Genomic DNA, 7,023 nt, shown 5'->3' with positions numbered 1-7,023 from the left:
TTCTATACAACATTTTACAACCCCAAAAAAAAGGAAAATTTTAAAAGTTTAAAGAATCACAAGATTGTCATGTAGGTGTTCACTTTCCGGCTCAAAAACAAATCAAACATGAAATTTTCCGGAGTGCTTTTTCTCTCGTTCCATATTTTACCCACAGAAATTACTCTCAAGAGTCTTGGCCACGACGTTTCATGAGTTGTTGTTGTGCCTCTGATAACCCTATGATCACTTTCCTCTCATCAGGAGTGTCTTTTCCAATATCTCATAGTCTGCCGCCACTAACTTCCCACTTTCGCATCTGCACCAACCACAAAAACAAATTTAAAATGACAATAAATAAAATATTTTATTATTCTTTGAAATGAACTCCATTGTTTTTTTTTACCTTAGTGTTACAATCAAACTCTTCTGAGGCGAGCTTTACGGTAGCCTGGCCCGGACAGAGATTGCTGCCGTGCAGTCGTCAACAGATTTCTCGAACGACCTAACTTCGAACGACAAGCTGCACGATTACAGAGCAAAACAGAGTTTCGTGGATCATGGTCTAGTCCCTCACCATAAGCAGCACACGCCTCTTCGAACGTCCAGCTTTAAACAACTCATTTCTCTGAACCCGAGACTTCAGTCACCGCTTGAGCTCTCCGTGAAACCATGGCCACCTCACGGTTATTCCATTCCAGCTGGCCGGCGCGTTGGATCGCCTCCACAGCTTCGTCGAATTGATGCAAGTCAAATATTAAAAACTAGAGTTTTCAAACTAAAGACATGCATATTAGTCAGAAATAATAAACCAAAAAAAAGGATTATAAAAACACCGCTACATACGATACTCTACATGGATTAACACATAAATTGTGAAATGAAAATATAGATTTAGACACACATTTGTGATATGAAACCAGTATATTACACTCAAATATTCAATACCAGGTTGAAACAAGAATATTCAAATTTCAGACTATTATGTAATCCTAATATATATAAACCAAGAATAAAACAAACCTGCCAGAAGCCAAGTGAACCTGAGCACGGACAACCAAGAAACCTGCATAACCGACCGGTCCGTAGTACCTAGTGCTGGTTTCCACATCGAAAACCGGACATTTGGACAAAGCATCATCGGCTTCTTGATGTCTATGCGTCTTCAGCCATGCTTCTGCTTGCAATGAATATACCTGTGGAGCTGCATCAGCTCCTGCTGAGAGATTGTGTTGTGTCTCTGTGATCAGACCATTCCAATCTCGTAGCCTCTTAGCTTCTGTGCACTTGTTAAGATGTGTCTGAACAGCTTTCGCCTTTACAATGTCTTTGGATCAGCCTCTGGACCCGAATGCTTGAATGATACATCGATTCTCCACTTCTCCTAACCTATTAAAAATTGAGAGATATTTCAAACGTTTTATTTTATTTTTAAAAATTTTTGATTTGTTGAGGGTTTTAGATTACCTGAGGTACAAGTTACCCAACCGATGATGTGCCCTATGGTAATGAGGCTCGATTCTGATAGCTTCTCTGCATTCAAAACCGCGTCGAGAATCCTCCCAAGTGCAGTCAAAGCCGCGCTCTTGTTGCTACGGTACGCAGCTTTGTTAGGATCAATCGCAATGGCTGCATCATACAAAGCTAACGCCTCAGCGAAGTTCCCGTTCTTGTAATCTTCATTCCCCATTATCTTCAACGTCTCTGGATCCATTCTTGTTGAGATTGCTCTACACAAAGATCCTGATTGATCTTGCTCTTTGTTGTCACCGTTGCGGGAGCAGCCACGTTCGTCCTCGTGGGCACCGTATCCTCCACCAGAATTAACATTACCGTAACCTAGGGTCGTTCGCTGGTCCTGACTGGTTCAGATTCCCAGGTTGCCGTATAACATCACATTGCTAGATGATGCACGAACCAAACGTTGGCTCCTCTTGACTTCTGATGATCGGTGATCATGCTTTCAAGCTCACCAGATAAACCGATGGCTTCTCTCGGCACTTTCCTCTGTCCTCCTCGGTATGGATCAACGCTACTACTATTGTTGTTGTAACTACTCGTTGGTTCTCGTAAGTCCCTAGTTGATGGTTATTAGGGTATTGGTTAGAAGAGGGTTTGATGGAACGACCGATCTCTGATTCTGATTTTGATTCTGATTCTGGATCTTGTTGTTCTGGATCGTCTCTACGGAAACCTTGACGTCATGGTGAGGCTTCTTTAGGTCGGAACCGGGAGATTTAGTGAACTGAATGTTGCTGGGCTGGCGGTCGCAGCCGTAGATGTGCTTTTCTGGCTACCGTTATCGGTTGGAGTAGGTTTCTTGGACCACAAGTTACGTCTACCGAACATTACGCTCAAAAACCACAACCAGATCTTCTCTCCGCCGCGTTCTTCCCCATCTTAAGAACCGGCCTGAGAATCTGAATACCCTCTTCCCTCCGAAATAAACAGGTTTTAGATTCAGAAAGATTTTAGAAAACAGAGATCAATGGCGATGGGAAGAGAAAGTTCTCATCTCTTAAAAATGAAGAACAGAAAAGGGAGAGAGAGAGATGTGATTAGGCTTTTCTTGGTCGGACGGTAATTAGGAACGGAAGAATCTCCGTTTCGTGTTTTGTAATGGTGTCATCAATTTAATATATATATCATATATATAATATATATATTGTGTCATTTATGATTTTAGGTTTTAAACTATGGGAATGAAAAGGATAGACTATTAGCTGATAAAAAAGAAAGAAAATTAAACGTGTAGAAAATGTATAAAAATTTTTTATTATTCGATGTCAAATGAGTTTTTTTTTTTCTGGTAACTCTGGTATCTGGGCAGCCACATTCCCAACTATCTTCTATAGGGGGGCCAGCGCCCCACGGGAGGGAATGTTAAATGAGTTGGTGGTGAGTTTGAAAATTGATGCCAATTCATTAGTGGTTAATTCATCTCCTATATTCTGTTTTTTTTTAATCTGTCAGCTATTCTTTTCTTTTTTTTTCATTTTGTTAGTTTATTTTATTTAGAAATTATATAGTTGTTGCCTACTACTCGGTCGTGTAAGGGGAGAGAGGGAATATTTAGAAGTGGGAGATCTGTCCGTAATTTAGTCCCGTGTTTTTCTCCACTCGATTCTATTTTTAGATGTTTTTATGGAGAGCACGTATTGTCTTCTAAGTTTTAACCCTTTTATGTAAACAAAGCGTGTTTTGGTGAACCATTCTAAGAAGTTTATTTATTTTTTTTTTTGAACACCTCTAAGAAGTTTATATATATGAAATAAAAGTAGTAGAGAAACACGTATTCAAACATATTGATTTCATATTGCTTTACTAGAGAGAAGCTTTTAGCCTTTTACATTACATAATATATATATATATATAACGTTTGACCAGAGAGAGAAGCTTTTAGCCTTTTACATTACACTAGGATAAGCGCGTGAGTTTATTTGTATATATATCGATAGTTTAATTGATCATTTTATTTATATATAAAATATTTTTTGTTGTTAATATAATTCTTTCCGATGGATCGGATCATTTTTATTAAAAATAATAGAATAAAACTATAATTAATACATCATGGGTTGATCGGATTGGACATTAACAAATTATGACATAAAAACCTTATTTTTTCCATCAAACACATTCTTGAAAAAAGTGAACAGTATTGTTTTCACAGTTGAATTATTTTGATTTTTATTTTCCATATGATTTTGAAAGCTTTCAAATCAACCATCGAATTGATACATGTCATTTTAATGTTTTTAGTCGTATACTTATGGAAAACTTACATTTTTGTAATTTAAAGTCGTTTTAAAAAATCAAAATATAACATATAAGAAAAAATCTAACATATAAGAAAAATATAACATATAAGGTATCCTCATTTTTGTATTTTAAAGTCGTTTTAAAAAAAAATATAACATATAAGGTTTCCTCATTTTTGTAATTTAAAGTCATTTTAAAAATTCAAAATATAAACATATAAGAAAAAATCTAATTTTTTATTATATGGCATGTGATTGTTTATTTATTTTTAATAATATAAAAAATTAAATTAATGAAGAATGATGCAAAAATGTTATCAATCTTTATTATTCATAATCATTAAATGCCATATATATGTAAAAATCATATTAGGTAATTTCGAGCTTTTATTAGGGAAAGAATACACACTTCTTATTTTTAGGTTTAATATAATTGTTCTTAGTGGATTAAACCAATTATGACATAAAACCTTAATTTTTTCCCTCGAAACACATTTTGAAAAAGTGAACAGTATTATTTCCACAGTTGAATTTTTTGACTTTTATATTCATATAGTTTTGAAAGCTTTCAAATCAACCATCGAAACTGATTAAATGTCATTTTAATGTTTTTAGTCGTATTACTTAAGGGAAAACTTGCATTTTGTAATTTAAAGTCGTTTTAGAAATTCAAAATAATGTATAAGAAAAATCTCAACATCTAAGACAAAATATACATATAAGGTATTTCTCATTTTGTATTTTAAATTGTTTTAAAAAAAATATATAACCTAATAAGGTTTCCTCATTTTGTAATTTAAAGTCATTTTAAAAAATTCAAAATATAAAATCTAGAAAATCATCTAATTGTTTTCTTGATATGGTTGATGTGATTTGTTTTATTTTTTTAAGGGCTTTTTGCAAAAGTACTCAAAACTTGAAGTCAAACAGAAAACTAACCTTTTCTTTTGACTCCTTTTTTTTTTTGAGATTTTAACCCCACACCTGCATTTTATCTACGAAAATGCCATTAACATTTTTTTTTTTTTTTTTCGAAAATGGCTTCTTTACTGTCTCAACCTCATCTTCTTCAAGTATTTACAATATTGCCACTGCAATGAATAGTGGCAACAACCTTGTACGAACTGTTTGGAGCTTTTAATGCCCTTTAATGCACGTAAATCTCTTTACACTCTCTCTGTTTCAATTGTTATGAACTAAAAACAACATTTCTTTCACTTTCTCTCTATATTCATCCAAAAAACTCAAGCTTTTGATTCAAAATATGGGCTATGGTTGACAGAGCCATATTTCTTTCGTTTTTACTTACGGTTGCTTTCGTTTGAGGTTCTGGGTGGTTGGAGAAGACCCTGTGTGCAAACGAAGTCATCTCACCTAGTTTAAGGTACGAATTTGAATTTTTTTTCAAGATCTGTTCGCGTAGAAGACTTACTAGTAAGTCATCTGTATGTAGAAGACTTACTGATGAGTCTCTGGTCAAACGGACGACTTAAATTAAGTCGTCCAGCTTTGTTTGTTAAAAAAAACACTCCAGACGACTTATATATACGTCGTCTACGAGAAACGGGCTAGTTTTGCATTTGACCGAATCGTGTCAGATCTTTGACTATTTCTGGACGACTTATAATTCAGTCGTCTCTGGGAAAGTTAAAATTTCAATATTTTATGAAAACTTGACGACTTACGTGTAAGTCGTCCTAGGTTAGTTTTGTAATTGAAAAATAAAACTTCATAATTTAACTTTAACCAGACGACTTAATATAAAGTCGTCCCTCCAGAAGACTTAATTTAAAGTCGTCCGGGGAAAGCAAAGTCGTCCAGAATTTTTCCCAATTTTCTGGTCAAACCTTGCTTATCCCGGACGACCTTAAATTAAGTCGTTTAGCTGGACGACTTTCATCTAAGTCGTCTGGAGAAAGTTAAATTTCAAGTTTTATTTTTCAATTTTCAATTACAAACTAACCAGGACAGTACACGTAAGTCGTCAAGTTTATAAAATATTGAAATTTTAACTTTCCCAGAGACGACTGAATTATAGTCGTCCAGAAATAGTCAAAGATCTGACACGATTCGGTCAAATGCAAAACTAGCCCGTTTCTCGTAGACGACTTATATATAAGTCGTCTGAAGTTTTTTTTTTAACAAACAAAGCCGGACGACTTAGAATTAAGTCGTCCCTTTTAATTTCAATTGCAAAAGTGACCTCTTTAGACGACTTACCTTTAAGTCTTCTGGACGACTTAATGCTAAGTCGTCTGCGGCAATGTTTATTGAACTTCTTCATTTTCTCTATGTTTACTAATGTGTTTTATTTTGAATATTTGCAGATGATTTTTCAGTTACATGCAGTGTATGGAGAATGGTTGTTGAGAGATTTCCGTTGGGATTTTGTGGTTGATGATCTCAAAGGAGCAAGATTGTTTTTATTGAATGAAGATTCAACACATGCTGAACTTGTTGCAATGGCTCAAGAAGATTATAACCTGGACATGAGAACAGTGAGTGTGGAGATTAGCTACTCATTACCAGCAGAATGATGATGGCTCCAGGCAGTCTTCCCATTCATGTTACAAGTGATAGACAAGTTCGAAACTTGCTGGAGATACTCAAAACCCATAGAGTATGTCTTTGTGTATCAAGCCGCAGCAAGGTCGAAACGGTTTCAGAGAAAAGGGATATTGATGAAGCTGGTGAATGGGAAAAAGATGTTGGTGATAATGATGAAGCTGGTGAATGGGAAGAAGATGTTGGTGATAATGAGTTTGTTGAAGATGAAATCAAGATGGGGAGGAGGAAAATGGGGAGGAGGATGCTGATAATTCTATTGTTGGTGAAACGGATCAGAATGGTGGGGATTACAGTCTTTATGGAAAGGTTCCAGATGAGGACGAGGAAGATGATGATAATATTTGTTTTGAAGAAATCCAAAAGGCATATGCTAAGACAAATGCTATTGAAGGAGGAAAATCGAATGGTACCATCTATGTCAACCAGAGTTTTGTTAGCAAGGGTGCACTGCTTTCAGAGCTGCGGTTGGCAGCAGTGAGGGGTAAGTTTTCTTTCAGATTATACAAATCAACGAAAACTCTCGTTGTGGCAACATGTCCGGTTAGCTATTGTGGATGGAAGGTCAGAGCGAGTGTCAAACATGGGACAAACACGTTTTGGGTAACAAAGTATGTGGAAAAACATTTATGCTCAGCGGGAGACCGAATCGCTCAGCGGAGACACTGTACTCCGAAGTATGTAGGTAGTCTTTTCATTGATCGTGTTGGAATCATTG

The 7,023-nt window shown here is 35.7% G+C and overlaps 1 pseudogene; it reads right to left on the bottom strand.

Moving 5' to 3' along the window:
• Window positions 1-166: 166 nt before the first annotated feature.
• LOC125601219 lies at window positions 167-2,378 on the bottom strand (annotated as a pseudogene).
• Window positions 2,379-7,023: the final 4,645 nt, after the last annotated feature.

Source organism: Brassica napus, unplaced genomic scaffold (assembly GCF_020379485.1).
Source record: "Brassica napus cultivar Da-Ae unplaced genomic scaffold, Da-Ae ScsIHWf_2483;HRSCAF=3207, whole genome shotgun sequence".
In the NCBI taxonomy this organism is placed as follows: Eukaryota; Viridiplantae; Streptophyta; class Magnoliopsida; order Brassicales; family Brassicaceae; genus Brassica; species Brassica napus.
The sequence above is the reverse complement of the archived record's forward strand: the minus strand, read 5'-3'. Positions and strand labels throughout refer to the sequence as shown.